The sequence below is a fragment of the Malus sylvestris genome, chromosome 2 (genome assembly GCF_916048215.2).
Source record: "Malus sylvestris chromosome 2, drMalSylv7.2, whole genome shotgun sequence".
Taxonomy (NCBI): Eukaryota; Viridiplantae; Streptophyta; class Magnoliopsida; order Rosales; family Rosaceae; genus Malus; species Malus sylvestris.
The window spans coordinates 35,013,949-35,036,476 of NC_062261.1; the positions used below are offsets into that span (position 1 = coordinate 35,013,949).

A 22,528-nucleotide genomic window follows, 5' to 3' on the forward strand; every position below is an offset into this window, starting at 1 on the left:
ATTACTTTGGGGAAAGGGATCATCTCTAGATCCATTCCACTTAATCCTCCTCATCAAATAATTCGGATTCTTGAAATTTAATTCAACGGCTACAAACAGGGTCCTACTCCAAAAGTTAAAATAACTTTAGCTGTTGCATCAAATTTCAAGGATCCGAATTGTTTGATAAGGAGGATTATGTGGAAGAGAGGATCCCTTTCCTTACTTTGGCATGGAAAGTGTTGGAATTTATTAGTTTATTTAGGAAGTAAATTAGAGATTCGAATTGATTTTGTACTAGGGTTTCTTTTTTATATTTTATGCATTAGGATTTTTCAAGTTTATGTCAACTATAATTTGCAATTTAGTTTGAGAATTAAGTTACTCATATGCACTTCTCAGTTTGTAATCGTTTTGATATTCTTATTTGTTTGATTTCCATTTAAAAATATTCGGTATAATAATTTGTTTGATCGTCCGTTCTGATACTCTAATTTTCAATTGAAATACTACATCAACCACACAACGACCAAACTCACTTGAACCATATAAGAGACTAGAAGATTATAAAAATTCATATGAAGCGAGGTGTAAAAACACAGTCAACTCACAAAGTCACAACAGTACTATACTTTCTCAATAAAGATACACGTATTGTATTTCGTTATCGTACCGTTGTGATCAACTATATTACTAAAGAAAATGTAAAAGAAACCATATTTTTATGCCAAATCGTGATCGTTGTACCATTTTATGTGAGAATAAACATTTTTCACTCTCTACTTTAGGTTTACAAAATTCTCAACTTCCCCGTATATATCCCCATTTACAGCACACTGTCGTCTAAATGTCTATCATTTCCAAGTCAGCTAGGATAAGGACGACCTCACAGCCAATCATTTTGCCTTAGAGACGTGGAGATGACAAACCAGAGGGTGCCATGTGGCAAAGATTTGTTGGCTCTGTGCACGGCTGGGTAATTTCAGTCTAACCTAGACACAAGCACTATAAATAACACTGGTATTGCTGCCGTCAAGGCTCAGAGTGCGCCGTACCTCGTATAGAGCAGTAGGGTTTCTTTTTATCTTTTGATCATCCTTGTTCTCAAATGTTTAGAACAGATGGTGGGTATTCCAAGAACCCTTCTGTTCCTCGAAAAGAAGAGAGTCAAATGCAAACCCTAATTTCCCTTTCAGATCACGACGCTTTACGTCGAATCGAATCCATGATTTACCAGAAAAAGATCCCTTGTGTTTGTACTCGTCGAGAATAATATTGCAACTATTCATTCTGCGTGCATCAAGGAGACCGTGATTCCGAAGTTTGATCATGTAAGTTCTAATTCAGATGCTGTTGTTTCCATTTTGCTTTTGGGAGTATTAGGGTATTAACTAGTATAAGAATTATTTGGAGGAATCAAAATATGTCAGATTTTTGGTTATGTGATTTGTAACATGATCCCTAATATAGATAACTTATATAAACTGATGCAGGCAGTGAATGGTTTGCTCAGGGGAGGAGGGACCTCGAGTTCAAGCGAGGATCTGCATGTGTTTGAAGGAGGAGTGGTGGGGCTGCTACCGTTTCCGCCGTCGAAGAAGCGGTATCGGAGGAAGTTTACTGTGGAGCAGAAAGAGAGGATGAGGGTGGAGGATTCAGAAGCTGGCTGAGAAAAAAGTGGAGTGATTTGGGTGGAGGTTTGGAATTAAGAAGCAGGAGCTTAGCTAGGGTTTGGATGCACAACAAGAAGTGAGATTTGGGAATGTGGAGGGAGAGGAAGGGGAAGTAGCTGATCAAGATTAAGGGGGCGTTTGTTGCGCCAGATTATCTCGGACTGGACAAGCTTCAAGGACTAAGCTGGACTGGCTTAGACTAGACTAAGCTGGACTAACTTAATGAAGCGTTTGGTGCAGTGTTGGACTAAGAAGCTGGATAATAACAAATTCTAATATTATATTATTTAATATATAAATTATTAATATTTTATTATGATCTAGGTGACCGGAGATGACGAGGAGTCTATCGGGAGTGGTTGTTGAGCATGACGATGACGAGAGATGATAGTCTTAGCTAGTCCTATGGTTATTGGGGGGTCTCGCTAAGACCTCTTAGTGAAGGGTTTTGTCCATGCTAGTCCCCTTTAGTCTCATTAATGTTAGTCCCAGTATGGAACAAACACAGTATTTGACTAACAGCTAGTCCAGTCCAGTCCCACTTAGTGAGGGTACTGACAAAGAATTAAGAGGGTTAATTAAGTGAGATTTGTAAAAGTTCATAATGTGTAATACCCTTTTAATTATCGAATCAATGATTTACCAAATGATTGTAACCTTTCAATTATGTAATAACATATCAGTTTTTCATTTGGAACTAGCATATGGGCATGCAGAAAATATGTGTGAAAGTTTTTTATTTCTGTTTTTAAAATGGGAGGAGAAAGGAAGAGAGTAAGAGAGAATGTGGGATTGAGGAGAGAAGGGAGGGAACTTTATTTTTAATTTTTAATTAGAGGTTTGTTAAAATCACATGTACGTGAGGTTTTAAAAAACAACAAAATTTTAGTTGTGTAAAATTACATTATTGCTTATATTTCTTATTTATGTTCAGTTTTAATTGAAGGGTTATAATGGTAATTTTATGGGATTTGGTTGACAATGAAGGGTCTATTAATATGTACTTTAGATAATTAGAGTTAACTGCTCCATTTTCTCGCATTTGTAGCTTTTCTACTTTTGATTTTATATATTTTTTGTGTTAAGTACCTTGACTTGTTTTCAGGTCAGTAGTTATTTATCACTAATCATATTACATGTTAGTATTTTATTTTTTTCTCATTAGATTTGGGTTATTAATTAATTTTTTTTCTTTTAATGCTATGAATTTTGTGGATCTCATCCTCCCTATATATAAGGAATTCCATTAAGTTTTGTCAAAAAATATACTATGAATAAGTTTTCAATTAATAAATTCACACAATTATACTTTTATTTTTTCACTTATTTTTATAGTTTTGTAATTTTATGGACATGCTTTGAGGTACTTTTGCCTGTATAGTTATTTGGTTATATGGTACGTTTAGTTTTGTATAACATGAGTACATTTGGATTTTAGTAGCATACATTTCTAGTATGTTTATGGTACATTTGAGTTTTAAACATACTACAAAATTGATACGTTTATGATAAATTTGAGTTTTGATTCATGACATTTAATTGTGTTGAAGGGATTATTTTTATTACTGTATCAAAACAAAAATAAAGTCGCCCTTAATTGAAACTTAAGTATTAATTTTTTTTCTTGACATGCCGTTTACGGTAGGACAAGATTAAATATGAATTTCACAAAATTAATTTCCTAGATATTATAGGAAATTAGTTGTAGCTGGACAAATATGGGTGTATTAAAATTATTGGCATTTGGTGTAATTTCATATCCAAAAAAGGTTTAGTAAAATCTATTTGGTGCCACATTAATAGGAAGCATTTTAATCAAAATTCTAAAACACATAAATGTTTAAATTTACTTATTTTTTATTTTTTATTTTTTTTGAATTTGTTACATCCTAAATTAGAATTATGGAGAGGGGGAGATTCTGTAATTCCTAATTTTCGTTCTACAATACTAAGGAACTATTGAGAATAAATCTCACATTGGAAGCTTAAATACTTTTTACTTGTTATATATAGTCCCTACATTTAGCTTTCGTGCATTTATAACATGCATTTCGTTACATCTCAACCTTTATAATAATCACTTGCGTAGCCATACCAAAGGCTACGGTGGGCTGTAGCCCAAGGAGGGTTTGTGGCAATATATATATATATTTTTGTGTATTGTCTAATATAATAGACAAAAAGAAGTGCAAGAATAATTATTTTTAATGAAACTAGCACAATGAGTATTTAGCACAATTAAAAATATAAAAATTACCATGGAAATTGTGATGTTATTTTGTTCATGATTCAATCGACTTTATATTAGTTTCAATCAATTTTTATTAAGATTGCCTTTACTTCTACTTTAATTTTTTTTTTTTGTAAGTTTTCCATCTTCTTCTTGTGTTTTCATCTAAATACATGTGATATTTGTTGATTCATTGTAATTTTTGCAGTTTGCAATCGCGAAGGTTATTGAGTTTATGCCTAACAAATTTTAAGTATACTAGAAGTTAAACTTAAACTTTTGCATACAATACGTATGTAGCAAAAAAAAAACTTTTGATTTTAGGATATCTTACAACTCAAGACATGACACATCAAATTTAATATTAACTCCAAGTTAACATCCTCAAGTCTGAATAAAAACGAAACAATAAACAAAAGGTCCAAAACTTATAAACGCCTTGATGCCAGCTGACCTTTACGGCTGATAAGTTTTTGATTTTCTGTTTTGATTATTTTTAAATTTATAGACTTAATGTCATTAAATCAGAGTTAACTATTAAGTTTGACGTGTCATGTTTTAAGTCATTAGATTATAAAAATGATTGAATTTAATGCAACATAATACGAATGAGTCAGATTTAAATAAACTAATCTTATACTGTTATAACTTTCATCTGCTTAGTAATTCGGCTGAGGAGGGTCACAATATGTGTGATTTCATCATAGCACTATCCGTCCTCATTAACAGTTATTCATATTTAATTAACTAAAAAGGATAGAAGAGACTACATGATGAAAAAATATATATATTGTCAAGACGGCTACAAATAAAACAAGTCACTTAATGATAAACTACATATTCTTCAAGAAAATGATCTCGCACATCATTTTATTTCTATACACCTTTCTTTTTTTTGTCGAACTTGAACAATTAAAGAAAAAAATAGTTCCCGTGATTTTTTCTGAGAAAAAAAGTACAATATTAATTAAATAGATTGAAGTGTACAAAATAAGAGGATAGCGATGCATACATGGGTCTCGATAAATAGACAAAGCATAATTAATAATCATAAATGAAAAATATGACCACAAAAATCTGAAAATACAAAATAATAATCACAAATGCTGCAATAATGTGAAATGTGAAAATAATGGGAGATCATGTAAAAGCTCTCAAAACAATTAATCGTGGAATATGAAAAACGCCTTGCTTTTTTATATAGACACTGTAAAGGACATCGGGGCTCCAAATCACCTCGTGATTCAAAACCACAGTTCAACGTTGGATCCAACAAACTCAAAGAACGTACCTGCAGTACTTGGATTTGGAAAGTGTTGGAATCTATTAGTTTATTTAGGAAATTAATTAGATATTTGATTTTGTGTTAGGTTTTTTTAATTTTATTTTATATATTTTTTAAATATATTTTATGCATTAGGGTTTTTTTAGGTCCATGCCAACTATTAGTTTAAGAATTAAGTTAATTAAAATGTAGCGCTCAGTTTGTAATCATTTCAGTATTTTTGTTTGTTTGTTTTCAGTTAAAAATATTTAATAGTTTTTGTTTGTTCGTCCGTTTTAGTACTTTAATTTTCAACTAAAAGTACTATATCAACCACACAAACGACCAAACCCACCTATCGCATATAGGGAGACTAGAAGATGATAAAAATTCACATAAAGCGAGACTGTAAAAACATAGACAACTCACAATGGTATTATACTTTCTCAATAGAGATACAATTGTATTTCATTGTACCATTGTGATCAACTATTGTTTGGGTTAATATTTGAACATTGGACTTAGATGAAGGAGAGCCCAAGGGTACCAAATTAAAGGGGACTTGCCCGAAGCCCAGCACCGAGCCCAATGGAAAATTGAAGCCTTCTCAGCCAAGTTACAAGCCACGTGCTTACCATTGAAGTGACAAGTGATGGAGACTAACCTACTACCAGCCAAATAACACTTTTTTGTAGCATTATAAGTAAAAAGCTGATGACTCATTACCTTCCAGGTGCTTTCGGGCAAGAGCAAAAGTCACAACAGTCGGGCTAATTTGCCTATAAAAAGAAGAAGAGGCCCCAAAGACAAGCGCACTCAACCAATGAAACAAATAAACATACAAACTCTGCTCTCAAGCCAGATTTGCATCCAAAAGTTGAAATCAACTCGGATTCAGTCATTTTTAGCGATAAGCTATCTCTTGTCTAAGTATAAAAGCTCTGCTATTTCCCTTAGTGGCGTAGTATCGATTCCCTTGTGTAAACTTATTTACCATCCATCCCTTTTTAGCATATAAACCCCTGTAAATTCAAAGAGAAGTGACTGCAAGAGGTTCAACCTTTCCAGACAAGGTGAAATCTTGCCCAAAGCTCTTTGTTTGCCTTCTGAATTTGTAGATATATTACTTAATGCATTCTCCAGTATGTATTCAAGTTATTTCCATCAGTTTTCCTATTTTAAGAGTCCCATTTACATTTGGATCTGGTTAGTTTAATGGGTATGTTATCATTAAAACCAATCAAGAACTAAGTAAATGGCTTAAGGGGATCTGGACTCCCTTCACTCGAACATACAAGATCATGAACTAAAAGTCCTTGTTTACAAGACAAGAAAAAGAACTTAATGTGGACTTAACCCATCCACAGCAATCCTTTGATAACAAGAAGTTTGAAGTAACTTGGGGCGCAAATAATTGACTTAAAACACATTTGTTCTACATCTGCTATTGAGATAGCAATGGCACGCCTAGCACTTAGTTAGTTTTGATTGCGAGCCTCAAGGCCTACACCTAAGGCCCCACAAAGGCACCTTTCAGAACTAACTTTGTTATTTTCTTGTAGCTTATCAACAAGCAAGAGCTCGACTACACATCCAAAGTGTTAATCCCTTAGGGAGTTGTGCTGAGGTCAGATGAACCTTCTCCAGAGAAATCTTTGCCCGAACAACTATATGACTAAAGAAAATGTTAAAGAAACCATGTTTTTAGACCAAATCGTGATCGATGTACCATTTTAGCTGGCAATAAACATTTTTCATTTTCTACTTTAGGTTTACAAAATTCTCAACTTCCCAATATTAATCTTTTTTCCAACAGCAGTACTACTATACCGTCAGCTTAAATCCTCATTTACGTACATTGTCGTCTATATATCTATCATTTTCCAAGTCAACTAAGATAAGGATGACCTCACAACCAATCATTTTACCTTCGAGACGTGGAGATGGCAAACCAGGGGATGCCATGTGGCATATATTTTGGCTTTGTGCACAGCTGGGTAATTTCAGTCTAACCTAGACACAAGCACTATAAATAACACTGTTAGTGGTGTTGATGCCGTACCTCGTACACATAAGTAGGGTTTCTTTTATCTTTTGACTGTCCTTGTTCTCAGATGTTTAGTACAGACGGTGCGTGGTCGAAGCACCCTTCAGTTCCTCGAAAAGAAGAGACTTAAATGCAAACCCTAATTTTTCTTTCAGATCACGACGATTTACGTCGAATCGAATCCATGATTTACCATAAAGAGATCCCTTGTGTTTGTACTCGTCAAGGATGATATTGCTATTCATTCTGCGTGCGTCAAGAAGACCATTATTCCAAAGTTTGATTATGTAAGTTCTAATTCAATTGTTGTTGTTTCCTTTTTGCTTCTAGGGGTGTTTAGGGTTTAATTAGTATAAGAATACATATGGAGGAATCAAAATGTTTGTAAGATTTTGGATTTTGTGATTTGTAACATGATCCCTGATATAGATAACATATGTAAACTGATGTAGGCAGTGAATGATTTGCTTAGGGAATGAGGGATAGAGAATTCAAGGGAGGATCTGAATGTGGTTGATGGAGCAGTGGTCGGGTTGCCGTCATTTCCACTATCAGAAGAACACCAATACTGTCCTCACTTGGCCACCTGCTCAATCTGTCAGGTGTGGGGTTTTAATACAAAGGTCTCGGTGTTAGTTAGAGTGGGGTAATTCTATATAAATGACTTGTTCTCAAGCCTTCTGGCTGATGTGGGACAAATGAATTCTAACAAAAATTGCTTGAGAAGAATCACTTTCGACTTAAACCTTTTGATAGCCAAGCTGTTGAGCCAACTCCATTCCATTCTTAATTGCTAACAATTCAGCATGAAGAGCCAAAGAAACATTGGAAAGAAAGCATGTCGTTGCAGCCACAAAAGCACCCTGCGAGTCACGAATCACCGCACCAGCTCCACCAACCTGAGCCTGCATTTTAGTAGCTTCATCCACATTCACTCTCACCCAGTCCTCCGCCACCTCCCCAGCCATCGAACCACTTTCATCCCCTTTACCTAATCCTAGGCGTCCGCTACTGTGCCACGAGTGCAAGGTCTGCCACCGCCTGGAACTCCTACAGCCATGCCACGACTCTTTGCGCCACAACTCCCGGGGCCTCTTGCTTCCTATTCCAAATGCGATCATTCCTCTTCTGCCAAATGTGCCAGACCACCATACAAATGAAGTCGAAAGCAAATTGATTAAGTATTATATAATTTTTATCGCTAATCATATTACATGCCAGTGTTTTATTTTATTTCTCACTTGATTTCGGTTATTAATCAATTTATTGTTTTAATGCTATGAATTTTGTGGAACTACAAAAAACAAGGGGCCTTTTGTGACAGAACGGACATCTCAAAAAGTAATTAAAGTGTCGTAAAAAGCTTTTGGCGACGGCCTTGCGACAGTAATGGATGCGTCGCAACAAATCTATGTCGCAATGTTTTAACAACTATTTACGACGCAAAATGACCATCGCAAATATTATTTGCGACATTACCTAAAGCATCGTTAATAATAGATCCAGGTGTAAAAAAAATTCTGGCGTCATATTTGATGCCATTTACAAATTATTCTAATTAATTTTACAAACTAGAAACATATTATTATTGAAAATTTTGCATTGTATTATCATATATAAGTACGACAAAACTACGAAAGCAACACTATAATTTTACTTAAAGTTAGCTGAATGGTCGTATACATTATACACCAATAAGTGTGAGGCTCGTGGTCGTGATTCTGTGCCTGAACCTTAGGAATAGTTAACAATCCATTTTCTTGCCATAGTGAAACATATTTGACATCAGAATCAACAAAATGACAAGAAGAAATAGCAAACTACAAGCTAGTTTCGTGATGGTTCTGTAGCACGAGCACACCAAGATTATACATGAATCAAAGTTTTGACACTCCTAGTTTTGTGATGGTTCTGTAGCATGAGCACACCAAGATTATGAAGAAACTTGTAGAATCCTATATAAATAAGTTGAAGTCTAGCAAGTTGACAGATGTGGAAGCTGCTGGTCTCACCTTTATATAATGACACTTTGCCTCAAGTATTTGTTGACTCTCTATTTGTTCCGCTTGATCCGTCTCCTGTTACCATACAGAGTTGGCGAGCTTTAACATCAGCCGTACTTTGCTCCATGAGTAAAGATAGCTCAATATGGTTGTAGCTTGCTTTGTAACATGATAAGCTTGGGTCATTATTTGCAATCTTACAATCCCTTTCAAAGGCCGTAAATTTTCTAGCCTGCAATGGGTGAAAGAAAGTCTTAGGAACACAAAAAACAGCATAACAACAAGTGCTCCTTCATGCATAAATGTCTACATTGGTCCTCATCTGGCACGAAATGGCCATTATATTTAGAACAGTTTTGAGTTTTCATTTGAATCAAAAAAGGGAAAAACTGCTATGTAATAACATCATTCAACTTTATTACCAAATCTTCGTTCTTATCAATATTCATACTAAATACCATTCACTTAATAAAAAGAATGCAAAACCAGAGATATAAACAAAATTCCACAGGATCACCGGTCAAAAGTATTTGCTTGTTAAGTAAAAACGCTAATACAACTCATGTATGTTATGACTGCAGCATGGATTGTGATGCCTTCCAAGTTTTTATAAGAGAAGCTAATTGCAAGATAGTTATGGCATAAATTATAATTCTAAACCTTCATACATTTCATCTAAGATTTCCAAATTCTAACCCAATTTCCTAACTTGATTTCAATTACTGGTCACTTTACAGCTTCAGATTCATTTTGTTAACAAGAGCTAAACAATGTAAAGGAATTTGGAGGCTCTATACCTTCAACAGTTTTGAATTGTCGTCCTTTGATTTCTTTAAGTCAACCATTACCTTAAACCAACACCGGGAACCCGAACCTGTTGGTGAAATTCTATATCCAATTTAACATAAGCCTTCCAGTTAAATACAATCATCATCAACATTAAGTAACAAAGAAGGAATTAACTTTTAAGCATGCATAAATTGTTCTTTTCTTTTCCTCTAAAATCAATCCAACAGTTAAGCTACATTATCCAATAACAAATACATAAAATCACAATAAGGTTATGTTGGAGTAGCAGTTGTAAAAGAAGTAGTAAGGAAGATGAAAACACAGTCTCTGATGGCTATGTCAAGGACCAGATTTCTCCTCTTCATGGCCAAGGTCGTGTCCGATGCCATAATCGCAGCCGTGGTGGTGAGTGTGAGGCTCGTCATAGGCAGATGCAGAGAACCCAGAAACAAAGCTCAAATATGAACAAAGCCCGACAACTAAAATAGCTACCAATATTGACCAAAAAAAAAAAAAAAAATAGCTACCAAGACCAATCAAACAGCAGGACACACGAATGAAATAAAAAATCAAGAGGCACAAAAAAAAAATAATAAATAATTAATTGAACAAAATTCGTAGAAAGAAACTCCAGGAAACTAAAAGGCACACCAGAATCGGGACTATAGAACTTGAAATCGAGATTACAAAGCTAGAAATCGAGATTCCAACCTGAGAGAGACCAATCCAAATAAAGCTCGCTGAGAGAGAGAGAGAGTGTGTAAGAGGGCTGGTTTGGTATTGATGCTATTTAAAAAAAGCTGCTGGGAGAATAAGCGGCTGTGCTGTGAGAATAAGCGGCTGTGAAATAAATTAACAGGGTGTTTGGTAAACTTTTTTGTAAAAATGTTTCTGGAAAAAAAAAACAGTCTGATAGTGGGTCTTTTCATTAAAGAAGCATTGTAGCACCGTGTGCTTTGAAAAAAAACCAGTTTTCCAAAGTTGCAAATAACAACTTCAGTTTTTTCCTTTGATTTCAGCTTATTCTCACAGCAGCTTCTAAAATAAGCCTTTTTTTTCTTCAGTTTACCAAACACCTAAAACCCTCACAGTTTTTTTTCATGGATACTTTTTTTTTAAGCACCTTACTCCCAAACCACCCAGAGTTTTGTGGAGAGAGAGAGAGAGAGAGAGATAGAATTTGAGAGGCAGTCACTAACTTTACTAAAAAAAATTGAAAATGGTGGAATTTTTCATTTGAAATTAAGGCGCTTAATAGGGAAAAAAAAAGGGTGCTAAAATAAAAATTAAAAATTTTGGGAGGTGTCTATCGAATGTCTCTTGACGTCGAGACGTGTTTGCGACATTACTTAGAGCTAGGGATGGGCACTTCAATTCGAAAACTGAAACCGAAACAAGAACTAAATTGAACCGCATCAAATGATTTGGTTTACTTTTGTGCTGTTTTATTTTTGGCTTTACTGCCTGCGCATTTGAACACGGATCAAGCACATCAACGACGGCATATCTCACTGCCAAAGGTATTATCCGACTGCCTATTTCCATTGACATGCATCTATATTAACTCCTGTTACACAGAAAACCCGTAACTATTATGCACCATTAGTTCACCTCATGCTCAATTTACTTCAAATTAATGTGGGTTTAATAGTATTTGTAGTCCAATTATCTAATCTGGGCTTAATATTATAGATTGGTATAATCCAATATAACCGGGTACATGAGTTTTGGTAGACATGCATTATAATGTTTTTTGTCAGTTCGCTGAATTATGCTAGGAATAACAACTATTTAGACTTAAGTTCATAAACCATACGATGTGGTTGTAATTGAAGCCATGCTTGATTGAATTTTAATATTGTATGCATGCTTGAACAATGCAGTAATAGAAGACATGAAAATGAAAAAGATTAATTATGTAATTGTGTATTAATTCACGGCATTTTTAATTGTGTAATTGTGTTGAAAGGATTAATTTTTTGGACTGTATCAAAACAAAACTAAAGTTGCCTTTAATAGAGTATCTATTTTTTTTTTCTTGACATGCCGTTTATTGAAGGAAAAGATTAATTATGCATTTCACAAAATTAATTTCCTAGATATTATAGGAAATTAGTTGTAGCTGGACAAATATGGGTGTATTAAAAATTAATGGCATTTTGTGTAATTTCATATCCAATACAGGATCTGTTTGGCGCCATAGGAAGCATTTTAATCAGATTATAACACACATAAATGTTTAATCTAAGAAACAAATAGGACTAATCTACTTTTGTTTGTTTTTCAAAAAAAAAAAAAAATCTACTTTTGTTTGAATTGATTACATCCTAAATTAGAATTAATGGAGAGGGGGAGATTCTGTGATTCCTAGCTTTTCGTTCTACAAACTGACTTTGTACAATATTGCTTGAGTATTGTTCCTTAATTCCCATCTCAAATGAATGGTTAATAATGAATTTCACATTGATGAGATAATGGATCTTGAATGTGCTTATAAGTATTTGGATACTCGTTATTTAGCCAATTGGTTTTATGGTGAAAGCTCAACTTTCTTCATGATATCAGAACATGTTGTTCCACGTATGAAGCCAACGGCCACATGTGCTATACGTCACCCGAGTTATGTTGCCTATGTGTTAGACTTGAAATTTTGTCACACTTGAAGAAGCGTGTTGATAATGAATTTCACAATGATGAGAGGTGAGACCTTTCACATTCTTATAAGTAGTTGAATTGCTTTTTATATTTAAGATTATGATAGAACCCCAATGTTAGATCCCACATCGCCCAGAGAGTGGATCCTCTATGCCTTATATGTACATGCTTATCTCCATATAGCACGAGACTTTTTGGGAGCTCACTGGTTTAGGATTCCTTAGGAACTCCGAAGTTAAGTGAGATCGCAACGAGAGCAATCCCTGGATGAGTGACCCACTGGGAAGTTCTTGTGTGAGTTCCCATAAACAAAACCGTGAGAGCGTAGTCGGGGCCCAAAACGGACAATATCGTGTTACGACGGAATCGAGTCCGGGTCGGGATGTGACAATTTGGTATCAGAGCCAATCTCTGGACGGAAATGTGCCGACGAGGACGTCAGGCCCCTAAGGGGGGTGGATTGTTAGATCCCACATCACCCAAGGGAGTGGATCCTCTATGCCTTATATGTATATGCTCACCTCCATATTGACACGCCCCGATCCCGATGTCCTAGGGACAAAGGGATGGTCACGTGCTGGCCGACACCCGAAGGGTGACGAAAGCCATTTATTGAGTGCAAATGCTGACAACAAGGGATAGATAAGACTGATAAATATAAGAGAATAAAGAATATGTATTTAAGGAACGTGTTCAGAGCACACATCTAATCGAGAATATTAAAAGAATTAATATAAAAATTGAATGAACACAGAAGTGGGTCCTACACCGAGAGGACTCGAAGATACCGATGCGGAAGTGCCTGGATGCCGGGATTGTATGCCTCGATCCTAAATCCTGAAGGGGGCGCAAAACAAACATGAGTGGACCAATTTGATATAAATATAACAAAACAGTTATCAACGTACTAACCCCCAAGTTTTATGAAAACACATATATAATGATAAACATAGGTTTTCCGAAACCTAGCATGTCGTGCAATGTCTCAAATCATAACTCATATATAATAATCACTAGTGAATTGTCCGATAACCCCCAGGCCCCATGCCGGCTCCCCGTCTCTGAGCAGACAGTCAGAGGAAAATACACTTCAGGCCCCATGCCGGCTCCCCGTCCCTGTGCTAAATAGCCAGAGGAAACACACTCCAGGCCCTATGCCAACACCAAACCGTCGCCCGGGACGGACCGGAATCTATCCCTACGTCCCGTAGCGGAAAGGATCACTAGGTAAGTACAAAACCATTGAACATATATATTGAAAAACAACTTCATAGTATAAAGTCATCCATCATCTATACTATAAAGAGGTGTTCGAAACATGTTCTAAATATCATATCGTCATCCATCAGATATTCTATAAGAACACGGGTTATAGGAAAAATAGTAATACTTTAAAGTAGCCTCAATAAGCATGTTATCTCACAAAACGTTTCATAAAACGTAATAATCAAATCATGCTTTTTATGTATGCATTTCTACTATAAAACATGCATTTTAGAAGGGGTCCACTCACAGTACTTAGCCGCCGAAGAGCCACGCAAACTATCAAAGAAGGAATGCCACATATAATTGCCCCTAATCACATAAAGAGTCCAATTAATAAAACTCTATTATAGCAATTGAATTTGGGAAAAATGGACATTGGAAACGGATTCAGAACGTCGAATTACCCTAAGAAGGGTCTCGGACGAAAACCCGAAAAGTCAACCCTAAAGTCAACGTTGACCGGGGTCAACGGTCAAATTAGGTCTAACGGGTTTTAGGCTTGAAATCCAGATTAGGGTTTAGGTTAAATAGGATTATGATCTATTGGGTTTTGGAATTCTAAGGTTTTGGGTTAAAAGGGTTTAGGGTGAAAAGGGGTGGTTTGGGCTTAAGCCCAAACTCACACACAACACACACATACACACTCACACACTACACAACCCTAAAACACACACACACACACACGGGCTGCACAAGGCAAGCCCTCATAACACACACACACACAAAGGCCCAAAGGCCTCACAACCAAGAGGGTTGGGCTCGGCAAGGAAGGCCCAAAGGCCTTGGTTTTGGTGGGTCGCCGGACCCAATGGGAGAGAAAGACGGAATTCGGCCGGAAAATGCACAATCTTTAAACGGCCATAACTTTGTCAAAACTCAACGAAATCAAGCGAGACAAAAACGAAAGTTGTAGCCCTTGAAGAGACGAAGAGAATGGTACCTCACACGACGTCTAACTCGCCGTGGTTTGACCGGAAAACGCCTCGAAAGCCGTCGGACTCGCCGGAAACTGGGTAAGATTCAAATGAGTATAACTTCTTCAATACTCAACTAAATTGGGTGAAACAAAAAGGAAAGTTGTAGTACTTGACGAGACGAAGAGATTGATACCTTGTACGCCGGCCAACTCGCCGTAGTTTGGCCGGAAATTGCCTCGAAAGGGGCGATGCTCGTCGGAGGCTTCTGGGATTTCGTCGTCCTTTCTACAACGGGTGAGAGAAAACTGCAGAGGTTGTGATGGGTGCTGTCATCTTCATTGATGTGGTGTGGAAGTGAGGATTTGCAGGGAGGAAGGGCACGGGTGAGAGGGAGAGAGTTGTGCCGAGGGAGAGAAGAGGGAGAAGAGAGAAAGAGAGACTTTTCAGAAGAAAAAGAAAATAAATAAAAGAAAGGGAAAGGGAACGGGGGACAAAACAGGGGGTGGGCCCCTTGGGCACACCATTTAAGACCCAAAACAATTTTAAAAATAAGATAAACTCAAACTTAGTAAAAAATACGATTTAAATTAGGGGCGGGTGTAACAATCTACCCCCCTTAAAAGAATTTCGTCCCCGAAATTTAAAATCACCTACTAAACTGAAATACTCGTAAATAGTAAAAAGAATATATGTATAAAGAGAAATCAAGTCAAAGTGGGTGCATCAAAGAGAATATGCCACACCGTCGCGAGCGGGTTGCAAAATCCTCTATCATGCCTCCAAACTCTTACTTTCATCCCCATCAGTGTAAAAGTAGAAAACATACTTTAATAAGATATAAGGTCAAAAACATATATTGACATAAGGTCAAAAATAAGTACGCAAAATACTATAGCGTCAAAAATAGATATGTACTAACATATAGGTCAAAAACTCGAGCTGAATTTAAAATTGAAAACAGAAAACACTTTCCTCAAAACATTTGTAACACCAAAAACAAATAACCAAAGTAAATGAAGTTAAAATACTTATACTGAAAACCAAAACTGAAAGATGAGAGTGGGTCTCGCCCAAGAATTCGTAACTTCACGTACTCCGAGAAAAGATGTGCCTTTGGGTCGAATCCCAAGAATAACGAATCTGTAACAATTGCCGTAGACGGATCTTCCTGCCCACTTGCTTAACGAACCCAACAAATAAGTTATCGATACAACAGTCGGCCGCCCATGATATCGATCACACATTTGTTGTCTCGATAAGCAAGCAGTAATTAACTGAGGGTGCACAATTTTACACGTCGAAAATTCAATCCTCCGACTACTAGCTCACAATACTCATCTGCTAACCAGTGTTGCATGTACCAACTCTCGTACCATGCCACAACAAGTGCCATACTCAAACCGAACAAAATAAGAACTGTCCTTGTAAAACTTTATCCATCACCAAGCATCATATCCTCCTCAGTTCTTCCAAATGTGACTAACTACTCCAGTGCTTCACCAGTAAAGAACCCTTTTGAAAACTGTACCTTGGGATTCAAGAGAAATGGCTACCATGTTAGTAGTAGACCCAAAAGCTCGAACCAAGCAAGCAGAAAACGAGAAGTCATCTTCCTCAACATGCAGTATCTCTTGGGAACTGTTGTAGTGCTCAATCCACCTCTCCATTTTTGCTTAGTTGCATATTTCTAGTCAACCAAGGTCAAAGTTGGTGGAAAGAAGAACGACTCGCAAATGGTCAACCTAAAAACAAAAGAGAGTACACACCTTTCGAGAGAAGTGCAAAGATTATCCGATTCTTGCCTCGACCGTTCTGTAGTGCCATTCCAAAATGCACCAAACAGATTCTCTAGGAGTGTTTTAACAACCACGTACTCATCACAATAAGGTTCAGGAGTGAAGCAATCGAAATATCCGTGGAGACGAACACATATCGTTGGAAAATAACCAATGTGATGCCTATGAATTCTAGTAAGATGGTGATACAATATGCTGACCTTCTGTACTAAAACCTTCAACCAACTCTTACTAAAAGACCGCTCGAACCTCACGCACACGTGCTCTCGAACTAAAGGATCCTGGTGAGAGGTAGTGGAAAGCTGCGTTGAGGCGAACACATGACATCATCAAAAAGGTTTACCAGAGTAAAGATATGATGGTTATGAATTGTAGCAAGATAATGAATGGTGACCATTCAATTCAACATGAAGATAGTGATGCAATATGCCGATCATCTGCACTGCAATCTTCACCAGTTTCTTACCAACATACAGCTTAAACCTCATACCCACATGGAACTCTTTCTGGTAAGTCTGGTAAGTTTGTCAAAATATTATGCTCCTAACATTCCTGTCCAAAACGATAAAAATTGGGCGCACACTTCCGCCGAATCGATCGATCGTGTGAATTCCTCACTGATTAAGCGAGAAACCATGTCGAGAAGGCTGAAAGAACACTCAAGAATTTGAGGGTCAAAACAAGTCTTTTTGAAGTACAAGATATTTGGATTTGAACGAGAAACCATGCCGAGAACAAACCTTTTTTTTTTTTTTTTTTTTTTTTTCCACCCGTCGTGTAATGTTCCGGCATGATCCAGTTTTACTTTGAGAAACAAACAAGCGAAGGAAAATGAAGATGCAGAAATAGAAGTCACTGTTTATGATTATTTGGCTAATCATCACAATAAGGTTGATTGGTTTCTTAGCCAAAAGATAATAGGTCTAAGCTCAAGAATAGATAAGAACTGTTAATAAGATTTGACGAGGCCAAAGACATTTCGCAATTCATGATACTTTGTGAGAGTTGTTTCAAAGTTCAAAAATTAAACATAGAACCTCTGAATCAACAGAATGACGAAGAAGAAAGATATGAAGCAGCCTGCGTATGCATGCAGTGACACGATTGGCTATCTTAAAATGATGCCTCTGAGCAAACCAAAGCTCAATGAGTCCAGAGAAGTTTAGAGTAAGGCTCGATCTTCGTACAATGATGAATATGGTAGAATCTCAAGCCATTACACTGGAAATTACAAGGCTAAACAGTTAACGGACAAGAGCACCGGTCAGTTGGGCTACAAGCAAGAGGTTAAGTTTACCTCTACTGAAAAGTACGAGGACAAGGGGCATTTTACCACTGAGTACCAGACTCAGGTGAAATTCAAGGAATTTGTTTATCCAAACAAGTTTGGATCTTCATCATCCAAATCCAACTACCACAACAACAAGAATTGTAACTCCATTTAGGGAAATTGATGGGAATAACATCTGCTACCGAGGAGTTTCCCAAGAAAAGTAATTAATGTGAACGAAGTCAACACTCGAAGAATTTGCTGTGAAGCTGACGGTCAAAGGTTAGTGAACTTGACTTCGTCGTTGGAATAAACAAGAAGGTAATCGATAAAACAATCACAGAGAATTGTTATAAAGATTCACCCAAATTTCTTCGGTGGTAATGAGTTCGAGAACATTGATTTTGCTCCCACCAACTACCACATACTAACCGTCGTCACCACTAGCACTTACTCGTTTCTTCAATCTGCATTTTGAAAGTTTCGAGTAATTTCTAAAGAGATACGACTCTGCCCGCCATTCCTAAGGAACGCATGTTGCAGAGTACAACACCGCTTCAGAACTCCAGTTGGTCTTAGTCAATTCGTACTGCTAAGATTTTTCCGTTTCCCAAGATTTTGATGCAAAGCCGACTCCGCCCGCAATTCCTAGGGAACGCATGTTGCAGAGTGGCATCGTCATTTCGAATTTACAGCTGGTCTTGACCAAACTTCCTCAATCTGAGATTTCTAAAACCCGTCGTTCCCAAGTAACACCGACTATGCCCGTCATTCTCAGGGAATGCACGTCGTAGAGTATCGATCTGAAGCTGAAAGTCATCCAACAATTCAAACACGTCACTGATGAGGCACAATCCTGACACGAATTCTTGTATATTCAACCAGAATGTGACAATTCAAACAGAGAAAGATTCGCATAGCTGCGCCGAATGGCACCAAATCCAGAAGTCCTGACATCCAAATGATGTCAAACCGACACACAACTTTAGTAAGAGAAGATCCTAAGTATGCTCTGAACAAACTAGGCTCTGATACCAATCTGACACGCCCCGATCCCGATGTCCTAGGGACAAAGGGATGGTCACGTGCTGGCCGACACCCGAAGGGTGACGAAAGCCATTTATTGAGTGCAAATGCTGACAACAAGGGATAGATAAGACTTATAAATATAAGAGAATAAAGAATATGTATTTAAGGAACGTGTTCAGAGCACACATCTAATCGAGAATATTAAAAGAATTAATATAAAAATTGAATGAACACAGAAGTGGGTCCTACACCGAGAGGACTCGAAGATACCGATGCGGAAGTGCCTGGATGCCGGGATTGTATGCCTCGATCCTAAATCCTGAAGGGGGCGCAAAACAAACATGAGTGGACCAATTTGATATAAATATAACAAAACAGTTATCAACGTACTAACCCCCAAGTTTTATGAAAACACATATATAATGATAAACATAGGTTTTCCGAAACCTAGCATGTCGTGCAATGTCTCAAATCATAACTCATATATAATAATCACTAGTGAATTGTCCGATAACCCCCAGGCCCCATGCCGGCTCCCCGTCTCTGAGCAGACAGTCAGAGGAAAATACACTTCAGGCCCCATGCCGGCTCCCCGTCCCTGTGCTAAATAGCCAGAGGAAACACACTCCAGGCCCTATGCCAACACCAAACCGTCGCCCGGGACGGACCGGAATCTATCCCTACGTCCCGTAGCGGAAAGGATCACTAGGTAAGTACAAAACCATTGAACATATATATTGAAAAACAACTTCATAGTATAAAGTCATCCATCATCTATACTATAAAGAGGTGTTCGAAACATGTTCTAAATATCATATCGTCATCCATCAGATATTCTATAAGAACACGGGTTATAGGAAAAATAGTAATACTTTAAAGTAGCCTCAATAAGCATGTTATCTCACAAAACGTTTCATAAAACGTAATAATCAAATCATGCTTTTTATGTATGCATTTCTACTATAAAACATGCATTTTAGAAGGGGTCCACTCACAGTACTTAGCCGCCGAAGAGCCACGCAAACTATCAAAGAAGGAATGCCACATATAATTGCCCCTAATCACATAAAGAGTCCAATTAATAAAACTCTATTATAGCAATTGAATTTGGGAAAAATGGACATTGGAAACGGATTCAGAACGTCGAATTACCCTAAGAAGGGTCTCGGACGAAAACCCGAAAAGTCAACCCTAAAGTCAACGTTGACCGGGGTCAACGGTCAAATTAGGTCTAACGGGTTTTAGGCTTGAAATCCAGATTAGGGTTTAGGTTAAATAGGATTATGATCTATTGGGTTTTGGAATTCTAAGGTTTTGGGTTAAAAGGGTTTAGGGTGAAAAGGGGTGGTTTGGGCTTAAGCCCAAACTCACACACAACACACACATACACACTCACACACTACACAACCCTAAAACACACACACACACACACGGGCTGCACAAGGCAAGCCCTCATAACACACACACACACAAAGGCCCAAAGGCCTCACAACCAAGAGGGTTGGGCTCGGCAAGGAAGGCCCAAAGGCCTTGGTTTTGGTGGGTCGCCGGACCCAATGGGAGAGAAAGACGGAATTCGGCCGGAAAATGCACAATCTTTAAACGGCCATAACTTTGTCAAAACTCAACGAAATCAAGCGAGACAAAAACGAAAGTTGTAGCCCTTGAAGAGACGAAGAGAATGGTACCTCACACGACGTCTAACTCGCCGTGGTTTGACCGGAAAACGCCTCGAAAGCCGTCGGACTCGCCGGAAACTGGGTAAGATTCAAATGAGTATAACTTCTTCAATACTCAACTAAATTGGGTGAAACAAAAAGGAAAGTTGTAGTACTTGACGAGACGAAGAGATTGATACCTTGTACGCCGGCCAACTCGCCGTAGTTTGGCCGGAAATTGCCTCGAAAGGGGCGATGCTCGTCGGAGGCTTCTGGGATTTCGTCGTCCTTTCTACAACGGGTGAGAGAAAACTGCAGAGGTTGTGATGGGTGCTGTCATCTTCATTGATGTGGTGTGGAAGTGAGGATTTGCAGGGAGGAAGGGCACGGGTGAGAGGGAGAGAGTTGTGCCGAGGGAGAGAAGAGGGAGAAGAGAGAAAGAGAGACTTTTCAGAAGAAAAAGAAAATAAATAAAAGAAAGGGAAAGGGAACGGGGGACAAAACAGGCGGTGGGCCCCTTGGCACACCATTTAAGACCCAAAACAATTTTAAAAATAAGATAAACTCAAACTTAGTAAAAAATACGATTTAAATTAGGGGCGGGTGTAACACATATAGCATGAGGTTTTTTGGGAGCTCACTGACTCGGAAGTTAAGCGAGAGTAATCCTAAGATGGGTGACTCATTGAGAAGTTCTCGTGTGAGTTTCCAAAAACAAAACTACGAGGGTGTGGTCGAGGTCCAAAACGGACAATATTGTGTTACGGCGAAATCGAGCCCTGAATGTGGTGGAGTCAGGGTCGGGATGTGACACCCAACTTCTTAAAGAATCCACCGTTAAAGAACACTGGCTTCCAGAATTATTTTGAAGCTTTCAGTCCAACAAATCTGAGTACGTGCTCACTGTTGAGGGTGAAAGTTTGGCAATAGCCAGCCCACATGTAATAAGCCTATCATTTGATTGACCTCTTCAATCCGATCTGCGTGTCGGTGAAAGGAAAGGTTTCAAATTGCTTGTGTTAACTATATCATGTAACAGTCCTTTTAACTTACATGACAGAACAAAGTAAAAGTGGAATACGGAGGAATAGAGTTTAAGATTACTTAAAAAAATTTAAAATAACAAAAAAATGAAATATTGAGATTTAATTTTTAAAATTGTGAATTTTCTTATTTGATTAACATAATAGAGTTATTAATATATAAATGAGAAATAGTATTTAAGAAATGTTCTAATAGTGGTGGTAAGACAACAGTGATGCTGGTGGGTGGTGGTGGCGGCTGTGGCGGTGACAACAATGGTGGTAGTGGCGGTGATGACAATGGATGGTGACAACGACAGCGGTGGAGGAGACAACGGTATGTGATGGTTGCATCAGTCGTGATGGTGATGATGATGGTGGAAGTGGTGGTACCATTCATGGTTGAGTTTTTTGGTATTTGTTATTTTAAACTCTCATTTAAATTTAGAAATGATAACTATTTACATAGAATTTAAATTTGTAAATAGAATTTAAATTTGTAAATGGAAAGTTTCGAGTTCTAATTTTTTTCCACTCGAAATTCTAGATTTCTATATTTATGAATCCAAAGAAAGGACTTGTTGCATTTGCATGTTAATTTATAAATTAACATAGAATTTAAACTTGTGAATGGAAGGTTTCGAATTCCATTTTTTTTCCACTTGAAAATTCTAGATTTCTATACTTATGAATCCAAAGAAATGACTTGTTGCATGTTAATTTGTAAAATAACATAGAATATAAACTTGTGAATGAAAGGTTTCCAATTCCAATTTTTTTTTCACTTGAAAATTCTAGATTTCTACGTTTATGATTCAAAAAAAAAAAAGAACTTGATACATGTTAATTTATAAATTGAACTTTAACCAAATTTCAAGTTTACGTTCCTCATCGAAACATAATGTAATAGAATTTTTATAAAACCCTAAT

The 22,528-nt window shown here is 37.3% G+C and overlaps 3 long non-coding RNA genes across 9 annotated transcripts; 1 reads left to right on the forward strand and 2 right to left on the reverse strand.

Annotated features, from left to right (window-relative positions):
- The first annotated feature begins 1,026 nt into the window (after nt 1-1,026).
- Nucleotides 1,027-2,581, forward strand: LOC126600790 (uncharacterized). 2 transcript variants are annotated; one of them, XR_007615592.1, is made up of 3 exons: nt 1,027-1,310; nt 1,473-1,788; nt 2,199-2,581. It is a non-coding gene; the product is annotated as an uncharacterized LOC126600790 (long non-coding RNA). The 2 variants fall into 2 exon arrangements; XR_007615591.1 differs by having other exon boundaries at nt 1,473-2,581.
- A 5,102-nt stretch (nt 2,582-7,683) lies between these two features.
- LOC126600777 (uncharacterized) lies at nt 7,684-10,757 on the reverse strand. Of its 5 annotated transcripts, XR_007615590.1 has the most exons (4): nt 9,994-10,751; nt 9,206-9,428; nt 7,940-8,321; nt 7,684-7,788 (listed from the first exon to the last, which is right to left on the reverse strand). It is a non-coding gene; the product is annotated as an uncharacterized LOC126600777 (long non-coding RNA). The 5 variants fall into 5 exon arrangements; XR_007615586.1 differs by lacking the exon at nt 7,684-7,788 and having other exon boundaries at nt 7,913-8,321; nt 9,994-10,748; XR_007615588.1 differs by lacking the exons at nt 7,684-7,788; nt 7,940-8,321 and having other exon boundaries at nt 8,826-9,428; nt 9,994-10,084; nt 10,697-10,757.
- Nucleotides 10,758-13,164: 2,407 nt separating this feature from the next.
- On the reverse strand, nt 13,165-21,068 carry LOC126600767 (uncharacterized). 2 transcript variants are annotated; one of them, XR_007615584.1, is made up of 9 exons: nt 20,777-21,068; nt 20,607-20,675; nt 19,914-19,975; nt 19,168-19,237; nt 15,017-19,025; nt 14,847-14,915; nt 14,154-14,215; nt 13,408-13,477; nt 13,165-13,265 (listed from the first exon to the last, which is right to left on the reverse strand). It is a non-coding gene; the product is annotated as an uncharacterized LOC126600767 (long non-coding RNA). The 2 variants fall into 2 exon arrangements; XR_007615583.1 differs by lacking the exon at nt 13,165-13,265 and having other exon boundaries at nt 13,299-13,477.
- Nucleotides 21,069-22,528: the final 1,460 nt, after the last annotated feature.